The sequence below is a fragment of the Galeopterus variegatus genome, unplaced genomic scaffold (genome assembly GCF_000696425.1).
Source record: "Galeopterus variegatus unplaced genomic scaffold, G_variegatus-3.0.2 Scaffold6963, whole genome shotgun sequence".
In the NCBI taxonomy this organism is placed as follows: domain Eukaryota; kingdom Metazoa; phylum Chordata; class Mammalia; order Dermoptera; family Cynocephalidae; genus Galeopterus; species Galeopterus variegatus.
Genome location: NW_007733074.1, coordinates 58,547 through 70,766, shown reverse-complemented (window position 1 = coordinate 70,766; position 12,220 = coordinate 58,547).

The window sequence follows — 12,220 nt, the reverse complement described above, 5'->3', positions numbered from 1 at the left end:
GACCTTATCTGACAAGAGGAGCAAAGAGTACAGTGGGAAGCTGGGGTGCCGCTGATGCATTGGTGGCACTTCCTATGCATGTAGGAAACTTGTGGCTGGACAGACACAGATAACACTCGTGGCACCACCCCACCCTGTCGGTCATCAGAGTGGGACATGCCGGAACAGCACACCAGCTCCACTCACGTGAACTGTTACAGAGGAGGATTGTTACTACCTGACCTGAGCCTCCTACCATGAGCAAGGAAGATTTAGTAGCAATAAATCTACATTGGCCAGGCGACTGTGGATTTTCCAAGAACAGAAAGAATCCTTTTTACCTATAGCAACTCCGTAAGCTGCACATGCTCCCCAGATGCCGTCTCCTTAAATGTTCTTTATTAAAATGGAATGTACTGAGATAATGTCTCTTGAAAACATCTTGGGCAAAGTACAGATCCCAGGGAATTCCTAGAGACCTTTCCTTGCATCTGTGCAGAGTCCATGATGCACCAAGGATTCTCTTTCCTCTCCAGGTCTTCCAAAACAAGCGGAGGCTTGGACTCATTCAAGAGATACACTGACTCAAAGAGTAAACAAAGAAAAAAATAAGGATTGGACAACTTGGCCGCTAGTGAGGTGAAATCAGAGTACTAATGCCAACATGAAGAGCTAGGCAGACAAAAGGACAGTGTGATTCAAAATATAAGTGATAAATATCCAAAGGCAGTTGGAAATGCTGCAGAAGGCAAGCGAGAAAGCGGACAGCCTCTCCTCCAGGGGACCACCAGGGGGCAAGCAGCCTGACAGGTGAGACAGGGAAATGGCATGACTGTGTTTATCTCGCTCAGCAAAACAATCCAAAAGGGAGAAGAGGTGGGGGACACAGCTCCACGCTGGCAGGATGCACTGTGTCAGGGAGATGCTGTTGGACAGTGAAAAATCTGGTTGTTAAATCCTTCGGGTTGATATTCAAAGAATGAAAATCAAACTGCCGAGGGCTGTGTGTATGACCTTAGCACTAGAAAGGAAGCAGGAGGTGCCCAGAGGAGCCCTAACTCCTGCAGAAGCACGGGTGTCCATGGACCAAGTGCTAGGCTCTATCTCCACAAGACTGGACCGAGACCTGCACTAGAAGGCCACATAGCAGTTCTCTGGGCTCTTGCCTCTGTCTTTACCCTGCCCTCAGGAAAGTCAATGAGCCCCCTGGCCAGATGACAAGGGACTCATTGCTCCTTGGAGAAGACAGTGACCCAGTTGAGAAAAACCAATGATAAGGTTCTCGAGTCCTAAGAAGGGGTTTTGATGTCAAGTGGGATGGACCCAATGTAGGGAAGAAATGGAAACGAGGGCTTCTGCAAACACCAATGGACTGCGAGCTTTTGAAAAATGAAGGTGGTGTCATTCTCATTTCTGTGTGCTCCCACCATGCCTGGCTTACAGTTCGTGCTCTGTGAGGAGGTGTCGAATCAAATGTAGTGAAGGAACAAGACCACCTGTGCATCCAGGGTCAGAGTCGACCTTTGCCCTTGCCAGCCAGTGGCCTTGGGCAAGTCCATTTGTATCTCTCAGCCTCGACTTCCTCATCTGCAAAGTAAAAACGACCATGGCCGCTGCAGAGAGCTGTGATGGGAATGACACGTAATGACTTTTATTTACAGAGCTGGCACACGGCCTGGTGCCAATAAAACTTGTCGTCATCTTTATTTTCGTCATTGTCGTCCTGCTCCTAGTTTCCATCCACCTAGGCAGGCATACGGTGCCTTCCACCCATCCCTCACGTGGTGACAGCAGTGATGACCAGGTACTTGGCCATCTCCCCTGCTGAGCTCTCTAGAAGGAACTTCTTCCTCTCCCCACATGGCTAATGTCTGAAATTCCCCTCCCTTCTCCCTGCTCTTGCTTTTCCTTGTCTCTGCTGCAGGCTGTGTGGCTGCCTGGGGGCCCTGCCCTCAAGCCTGCACCACTGGGACCAGCAGAGAAGGGGAAGGAGGGGAAGTGAGAGGAAGCATCAGAGAGACCAACCCCTAGCAGCAGCCCATGCCCTGTCCCGCCCTGGGGACACAGCCTCCACACCTGGGGCACAGCCTCCACACCGGGGTCACAGCCTCCACACCGGGAGGCACAGCCTCCACACCTGGGGCACAGCCTCCACACCGGGGGACACAGCCTCCACACCTGGGGCACAGCCTCCACACCTGGGGTACAGCCTCCACACCGGGGGCACAGCCTCCACACCTGGGGCACAGCCTCCACACCTGCGGCCACTCCGCTCCACTCTGGGAGGAGAGGCCCAGAAGTCGACTGAGCCTGGATTCCCCCTGACCAGCCTTGCAGGCAGCTTCAGGCCTTCAGTCTCCATACTGTCCTGGGGGGCATTTCTCTTTCCATAGTGGGGTGTAAAAGAAAAAGGGAAGGAGTGGGCTGAGGAGGAGGGCTTCGGGCACCTTGCCTGTTTCCTGTGTTTGTTAGAGGTACCAGCCCTGACAGAACCTCACGCTGACGTCTGTCTGCTCCTGGAGGAGAGAGCGTGTGCTCGGCTTCACTCCCCCATGTCAGTGTGGGGCGAGGGCATGGCGAGGAGACTGAAGCAGCAGGTGGGGACAGGGCAAAGAGGGGCAGGCGGCTCATTTCCCGTGTCCTGAGGAGAAATGAGATGAGGGCCCAGCAGGGATTCCTCACGCTCCCAACCCCTACCAGCTTTGTCCCATTGGAGTTCCCAACAAAGCCCTCACAGTCACCAGCCCAGTGTGACTGTCCAGTTAGAAGCGTCATGAAAGGAGAGAGCGGGAGCTGCCCATGTCACCGTCTGGGCCAGCGATGGGAGGCAGGGGGGTGAAGCATGTGCCTGCTGCCCAGAGAGAGCACAGGAACATGTCTACCAAGAAGACACTGGGACCCAGGATCCCAGGAGCACCAGTCTGGAAACCCAAGAATGCCTGACACAGCACATATTCTTGAAAATAAAGAAAACCCAGAAATCTGTGCGCTACCACGTTTTCTATTCTGTTGATTATGGCAACCCAGTCAGGTGGAGAGGAGGGCCAAGCACAGAGTCTGGGGAGGAATGCCTTTAATAAAGGAGTTTGGATAGCCACGATTATACTTCTAGGAATCGGTACCAAGTAAATAATCAGAAATGCACGAAGAAGGACATAAAAGATGATGAACAGAGCATTATTTGGTGTGGTGCTGTTAACACCAAGGGCAAGAGTTTGAATCCCCATGCTGTCCAGCTGCCAAAAAAACAAACACAAAACATATTTGAAGAGAGAAACACTGGAAGCAACTTATGCATTCATCAACAGGGGCATGATCAGGTAAGTCTTGGTGTGTCTACACAATGCGGTGCTGTTCAGTCGGGGCTGGGGACGGTCAGACACAGAGGAATGCTCGGAATGCACTGATGAAAGGTGGGATATGAAGGCGTATTTAGTACAAGCCCAATTATGTAAATCTGTACACATAAAGAAAAGACTAGAAAGAAAATGTTCACGGTGTTTTTCTCTGGTGCATGGGATTAAGACTGATTTTTTTTCATTTTTATATTTTTCCGCATTTTAACATTTTTCTATGATTATCACATTTATTTTTTCCAATTATGAAATGTATTTTAATTTCTATTTAAAGACATAATTAGGAAGAAAAGATTTTTTTAGAAGAGAGAGAAAAGTCCCCTTATCGATAACTAAACAGGACTTACTGCTTTCTTCCCTCAGCCGCCAACCTGCCGTGAAAACAGGGGCAAGTCATTTAACTCCCTCTGTCCACATAAATAGCATTGGCTTTAACTTCCGTAACCTAGTTATTTTTAAGGTCTGTATTTGAGTTCTGCTGCCATGAGGAAAACCCATGATTTCCCAGGGAGACAGCACTGAAGTCGTTTCTAAACCTCCTTCATCCATGCCTCCATGGGGACCCCCAGCGCCAAGCCACTGAGCTGACTACTGGGCATGTCTGCCCTCCATGGCTGCCCTCGAGAAGACTGAAGAAAGGCAGGCCCCCAGCACAGGAGATGCACAGGGGTCCCAGGAGGTCTCTACAAGAGGTCTCCTGAGTTGCTCGACCTTGATAAATTTGCCCAGGCCCTATGTCTGGACTGCAGCCTGTGTAGCTCCGAACCTCTGAAAGGGGATCTGTCTGTATGGAGGGTGGTGAAGACGGAAACAGGCAGATTTGGGGCAGAGGGCCTCAGGTGGCTGTGATCATCTTCAGATGGCCTCTAAGGACCCCTTCTCCCATCTACACCCTCCTTCCTCCCCACCTCTCACCCTCCCACCAAACAACCCCAATACTACCACCACACACCCCAGCTCTAGTGGCTGCAATTTTCACTATCTTTTCATAAATTACCTCAACGTCTTTCTGTTACTACTGGGAAATGCCAGTCTAGGAACATCCTTCGGCAAAAGGACATCAAAATGTACCAGGACAACTGAGATCATGTGAATATTAATGTTTACCTGAAGTTATGAGATCTCCAGGCAAGGCACTAAGGGCACTTTTGCAACCTTGAGAAACCCCTTGGGCATCAGGATGGCCCGAGTCAGCAAACGGGCAATACCGTAACCCTGCAGGACCACAGGACGGAGCACCAATAGCAGACACTATTCACGTTTCTTCCTTTATTAAACCTGAAAGGAGCAAAATTACCTAAAAAAAAAATCCTCCCCCTCCTCCCTCTGCCCTGGCCCTTCCTGGCATTCCTCACCTGCCTCCCTGCAAAGAGGTGCCAGGAAACTGTAAAACCCCAGTTAAACTTGAGTTTTGGATAAACAATGAGTAAAACTTTTGGTATTAAGTATTTCCCAGATATTGCATGGGACATACTTATCCTAAAATAAAAAGTATTATTTATCTAAAACTCAAGTTTAACTGGGCATCCTGTTTTGTTTTGTTTTGTTTTGTTTTGTTTTTGCTGAAGCTGGTAACCCAATCCACACCCCTGCCACCCAGGCCATCCCCTAATTTTGAAAAATCACAGAAATAAAAGTGAAACCTTTCAAAAAACCAGCCAGTTTCCTTAAAAGAGAGGGGAAAATCCCTTTGCTAATCATGAACCCCTGTGATTTAGGATTTTAAACCTCGGACTTCAGGAAGAGCGAAAAACAAGTTCTATTATAGTCCCTTCCACAGCCGAAATTAGCCTTAATTTATTTATTTTCTTTTTTAATTTAAGAAAAAGAGCTAGAACTGCTGTTTACAATAGCCATAAAGTAGTGTCGTGGTCCAAGCTGACACATTTTGGGCTGCTTTGAATTAATTTCTCTTTTATTAGAGCAGAAGTCTTTAGGGCTGCTTCCCAGGATACAGTTTAGAAATAACGAATTTTTGCTCACCTGAGCCCCTGAGCACTAATTACTGGGCACGTGTATTTCTTCCACAAGACTGACAATGACCGCTCCAGACCACTGATGAGTTTTCTTGGAAAACAGGTAGGCCTATTTCAGAGAAATATTGTTGTTGTTGTTGTTTCTAATAATGACACTTTTATCCCTCATGTATGTAAGGTTGTAACAAACGTTCCAGTTACTCTGCACCAAATACTGAACTCCCTGTAAGGCTTTGTTGCGCTTGCAGGACTAAACAGAGTCACCTGGGCCATCCCTCTGCCTCTGGATAAGACTGTGTTCAAGTCATGCTGCAGAAAAAAAATTTCTTTAAACCTTGTTTAAATACAAAAATTCACTTGTGCTCAACGTGGTTGAAGTCACAGTAAAATATTTTAGGGTAGTGGGTAGGCAATGGGTTCAAGTCCAGGCTTTGCTACATACCAGCTGTGTGGCCTTGGGCAATTTAGTTACCCACTCTGTGGCTTGGTTTCTTCAGCTGCAAAATAAGAGTCATGGTGAGGGTTAAATGAGTTGATAAAGGTCTTAGGACAGTGCTGGGCACAAAGAGGAGACCCACAAGGGTTAGCGATGACTAATATTATCCTTTTGCACTACTGATGGAAGCACAAATTGCCTCAACATTTCCAGAAAACAATATGGCAATGTGTATCAAGAACCTTAAGGCTGTTCTTACCATTTGACACAATGATTCTAATTTCTAGAAATCCACCCTAAGAAAATAATTGGAGATGCAGACACACACATAGGTAGAAAGAAATTCATCACAGTGTTATTTATCATACTGGTCACAGCTTAGAGTCCAACACTATGGAACTTATTAAATAAACACAAGTATATCAATTTGATAGACTATTTGTACAGTCACTAAATATCATGTTTTTAAAGAATACTCATTTAATGTCATGGGAAATGATTGGGGTTAACTAGAAAAAGGAAAAAGCATAATAAAACATAGTTAACAATGACAGACCCTGGTTATAGCTGCAAAGCAAGGGCTATTGGCCAGGTCTTTGTCTTTTTAGACAGAGTTATGCTAATGGTCAGTGGCAGAATCCTTGAAAAATTACATATGAATATTCAGTCTAATGGACAAAACCACAGTCTGCAAACTACAGAGTTATCTGGAAACATCTGGAACATCCTGAAGATACAACAGGATGCATCGAAAACTACTGGCATTTTTGTTTTGGGGGTTTTTTTGGTTGTGATTTTTGTTGTTGTGTTTATATGAAAATGCTCAAAATGATGCAACCAAAAGGGAAGCAATAAAAATCAAACCATCTTCAAAAAAAAACCCCAAACAAAAAACTGTGTGTATGGAGCCACAAAGAAACGCAGATGACTACAAGAATCATACTGACACGTTTACTAGCCCAGGAGAGGTAAAAAGTAACATGGTGTAGAGAGAGGGCTGATGGATTTTTTTCTTGCATGCACTACTCTAATCAAATGAGAAAGGCTGCCTGGCATGATGTGCTCAAAGTGCCTCTTAGAGTCTGTCCCTGCTCATGGGAAAACATACTGGGATCAATTAGTAATGTCTGCCATGGACCCAGGAGGCTGTGCTGGCAGCATGTGCAACATATATTTGCCATCCCTGACACTAGTGATAATGGTGACCAAGGAATCAAAGTAAGGTGAATTTATCCAAGAACGATTTCAAGGAAGTTTCTAGATTCTTCATCAAATTGGCCTAGAACCTTTAACCTGTAAATATCTAACATGTCACACTGAAACATGGGCAGCAGGCAGCAAAGGATTGATTATATTAGGAGGAAAAGCTGGGGAGCCAGGTAGGTTAGACTGGAGACAGAAAATGGATGTATGGAACATACAATTCACTTCATTTGCTGGGAGGTCATGAAAAGCCAGGGTCTGAGGAAATCTTGGTCAGGACCAAGGAGAGTGCTGGTAGCAGAAGTCAAGGCAAGGACTATCAAACATTATCTCATTTAATCCTCCCAACTCCCTCCTATGTTAGGAACTGTGATCCCTATCATACCAAGAAGAAAACTGAGGCTCAGTGATATTAGGGTCACACTGCTAGAAATTTGCATCACTCTTTAATCGCAGGTCTAATGCCAACAACTATAGTTTTTTCTTAGCAACCTCTACCCCCCCACACACACACACCCCTCTGACAGTAGGCAAGATCCTCTACCATCTGGATTACAGGAGGATTTTGCCATAAGGTGAAAATCAGAAGGAAACCAGAGATCTAAATATTCCCAGCTTGACTGGGAATTCCCAGTTTCTTTAATTCCAGTTTCTTTAATATTCCCAGTTTCTTTAATTTGCTGTCATACTATATTTTCTTATCAATGTTATCTGATTTGGTTGAATCAATTAATAATCGATGATTTTCAAATAGCCACACACTGAGCTGCATAGTTATCTCACAGAATCCTCACAGCCATCCTAGACAGAATGCCTAGAAGCGTGTTGATGGTAAAGAACACTTTGTGAGGGTTTTGTCTTTCAGGGTGGAAGGTGAGGAATGTACTGAGAATGTCCGAGAGAGCCCTACATGCCCATGGGTACTAACCCAGCCAGGGATAGACCTGAGACCTGGCCTGGCTCCAGTTTTTCTCACGTTGGACTCAGCAACAGGGTTGCCAAAAGCCAAATCCAATTCAGTAAACACAGACTTCTATAAAGCAAGTGCTCTTGCTTTCGCTCAGTGACAGCATGTGCTTAAAAAGTTCTGCAGAGAGGCCAAGTGCAGAAATCTGTGCCTGAGATTCTCTACTTTTATAAGAATGACCATGTGGGGCACTCAGCCAAAGTTAACCTGGAATTCAAAGGCTGAGCCCAGGCTCCAAGGAGCCAGAGCCAAGGTGGAAAGCTCCAGGCACTGGGAGGGCAGGGACAGGGTGGCTAGAGTAAAAGGCCACGTGTGGGAATGTTTATTGAAAAGAACGTGCTGGGGAGAACCCAGCCCTCACAGCTTGGGGATTTGGGAACTGGCCGTCTGCAGTCGAGAGCCCTGCCAGATGAGTTCAGCCATTTCCACTTCATAAAGAGCAAAAATGAATGGCAAACCCAGCTGGGAATGTGATTTGTGAAAGCAGATTATTGAAAAAAAAAAAAGGTTCTGCTTTTCCAAATCTCTATTCTGGTGGTCAGGAGGAGGGAAGTAGGAAGGAAAGTCCCTGGATACTTGCAGATTTCAGAAACTACTATGCTCTAAGGTCTGGACAAGAGAGCACCATGTCTTACAAGACTTCTCACCAGAAGGAGGATCTGAGCCTAAGTGGACCCAAGAATCTGGATCTGGTTGCCAGGAGAGAGTGCAAGAATGGCAGGGCGAGTAAAAGGAAAGAGTCATATATTTGTGACCCTGAAATAATATGGCCCCAGATTGCCCCTTGGGTGACAAAACTTCAAGGCATACATTAGACAGGCAGCCTGAGGAAGAGACACAGTGATTACATATCTAATTTGCTGTGACTATCTTCACGACATCACATATGTCACTGTGGTTTTCCAGATTACACTTGACTCTGGATATGCAAATCTATTTTCCCCGATGACTCAGTTTGAATTTTTTCTTGGCACGGGCTTCATATCCTGATTTCCTGTCGGCACTGCTTTTTAGGTCTCTACTGGGGTTTTTGGCACCTCCCAAACTCCCAATCTACAGGAGCTTTCTCTAGACTGCAGAGTCTTCTGACATTTTTCTCTCTTGATCATACAAAATGATATCAAACCTCACCAAATTGTCTGACATTGCTGCTTCTGGATATATATATATATATCTCCATCCAGATTTTCCCCCTTGATCTCTTCCTCTGTGTTCAGGGCTAGGGTAAAGTGAAGTCATCACAATCGCTCTTTCAAGCTAAAGGAATTTGATAAATGAAGTTGTGTGGGGTCGTGGCAGGCAATACACATGAGCAAAGTACAGTGACCATCTGTGGACCAGTCTCTTTCTTCCTTTATTACAGACACATATTCAAGTTCAAATTGCTTTGTTAAACATTTTTGTGTGTCTCTCTCTTTATATTTCAGCTTTATACAATTATTCCCAAATCTTCCCAATTGACAGTGAGAGAGAGTAATTTGAAAGGACTGCGTAAGTCCTTTGAAGATTTGCATCATCGCTGCATTTTTCCAATTTCCTGGCATCTACTCTGTTCTCTTGGACTTTTCAAGTACGATTGTAAGTGGATGAATAAATATAATATCTGGTTCCATCAATATTTTTGAACCATCCTTTGGCCTTTCTGCTTTTGCACATTTTACATTTTAAAATTTATTTAGCATCTATCGATGTTTCCAAAAAAAGGACACAGACTCCATGTTTTTAAAGATCTCGTGGATCTAATTAAGAACATGGAACAGGCATTCATACGTTGTTTCTAAATATAGGAGGTAATTTCTGGAGGAAAGAAGAAAGGTGGTAAATTAATTGATTATCTTTATGATTTTAATTACACAATTGATTTTTGTCTACTTCATCAGCTTTGGAAATAAAATCAGATTGTGTACTTTTTAATTTCTTGAATAAAATGTCCTGTCTTGCCATGAAGAGAGCAACTTTTTTCTTTTTTCCTCCCTATAATCCTTCCCCTCTTGTAATAAATACAAGGACTAAAGATCAGTTCTGATCCTAATTGCCTCAATGAAATTTGGTTTAATCAGCACAGGGGATTTCAGCTCTTACATTGTTGAAGGCATCTTACTGCCTCGTGTCATCACAGGCCAGCAGGATTTGCTGCCATGAGTGCCATAAGCAAGCACTGACATCTCTGGTGGAACTGGAGCCAAGGTGTTTTCCTTTGAAAGAGCAGTTCACTACCTCCAAAAGCTGTGGGGACACAGATGCTGCTTTTATCAGCTAAAACCATTTCCCTCTGCCACCAGAACTGCTCCTTGTTTTGACTGGAATTTCCCTGAATTAACAGGTTAATTTGGGGAGAAACTTTTCATTGTTGAGTCTTTCCATCAAAAAAACTGATATGACTCAATTTATTCAGGATTTACAGCAGGTCCTTTAGTACAGTACTATTTTCTTCATATAGGTCTTACCCATTTATTGTTAGATCTGTTCCTATGTACTTTAAAGTTTTTCTTGCTTTTATGACTAGGGTCTTTCTTTCATTTATATTTTCTAACTGAGCAGCTCTATGCACCCAAGATAGCATATATCTCGCTATCTTGTTGAACTATTTTGCTAGTTCTAATGATTTTTTTACTTGAACTTCTTGGATATCTAGATAGATAGTATTCTCTCTATTTTCAATCATTATACATTTATTTTTCTTATCTTATTGTAATGGCTAGGACCTTCACCACAATATTGTATGATAGCAATGACAGCAGACATCATTGTCTTATATCTGCATTTAGGGGTCTGCTTTAGTATTTCACCAGTAACATAGTATTTATTGTAGTATTTTGAGAACTACCCTTTATGCAGTTTTTAAAAAGAGTGAGATTTTCTATTACAAGTTTGTTAAGATTTCTTATCAGGAAATTTGTTTAATTTTATCGAATGCAAAACCTCATGAAACACAGGGTTTTCATATCAACTGTTGATAATTCATAATAAAGCTCATCTTACCACAGTTTTTATGCTTTTGCAATCTTTCCAAAATAATCAATCTCATGGCAAAATATCTATAAATAAATGTACTTCTTGGGAAAAGTGAGCCTTTTCTTATCATGGTGAGACCCAATTTTTAGAGTTATGGGTGGGACATGATCTATAAAGAATATGAATTATTGTTCAAGATGAAGTCTAAAATAACAGAATAATATTTTAAAAATCATCAAATTGATGAGTACTAAAACTCAAATTATAGATGTCATTTTATGCTCTGATAAAAGAAGAAAACCTCAAATCCTACCTTTACAAATCTAAACAAGTTTCCTCATTCTGAGCCTTAAAATACCTTTTCTCTTTACAATATACACTGTCTCCCTCAATCTTCTAACTCTCCAGTCCCAGTCTTAGGAAAAGGAACAATGAGAAAGAAAAATTGTGGTTCTCCTCCATACCCAAGAATCATACTTCACTTAAAACAAACAGTTGGTAAAACTCCAGACCCAACAGGGATGGAACACTCAACAGCTTTGCCTTTCATGTGGAGAAGAGGGAAATAGGCTGTTGTAGAATGGGGACCAATATTAGCTGATGTCTGGAAATGTCAAAACTATTAACATGAAATACTAAACTCATATGAAATCAGTGCTCTAACGGTGTAACTCCTGAATGCTTTCTGTACCAGATTGCACACCAGGATTAAGAAAACAGTCCTTGAATGTTTCTCAATAGTGCCCTCTTCACAGCTGACCTCTTGTGCTTTCCAAAGTCCTTAATTCTGCCACTTTCAGCATCCCTGTCTCTGTGGATTTATGATGTGTCACCAATATTATTACTTTCCCTGTTTCCACCCCTTCCAACCCCAAATATCTCAGGCATTGTAAGTAACACATTTCCACATAAGGGTGCTGAAAAGTCGAGAGGCAGAATTTCTCAGCAAGAGCAGTTGTATGTAAAGGGGCTCCCCACACCGTCTAAGCTGGCACCCAGGAGGCTTCACACAGTATCAAGAAAGATGGAGTGGAGGGAAGAAGGATATGCTGAGGAAGGGAAAAGATGCTTAAGTGGGGAGGCTGGCCTTCATTTCCTAATACAGGGAGTGCCAGCCAGCTCTGGAAGCAAGGGAGCTCTTTGTTTTTCAGGGGCATGCTCTATTCCCTTAACAAGCAACCTGATGCCCTTACTTCTGGGCCCGTGGGATACTTGGTAGCATGGAAAAGTTTTGTGCACATACCATCGCTATGAGAACCTGTACATCAGAGAACCAGCCAGTCCTTCTAGCCCACCATCACCTTTGTGAGAAGTAAAAATCAACTGATTATGAAATGACTTCTCATGA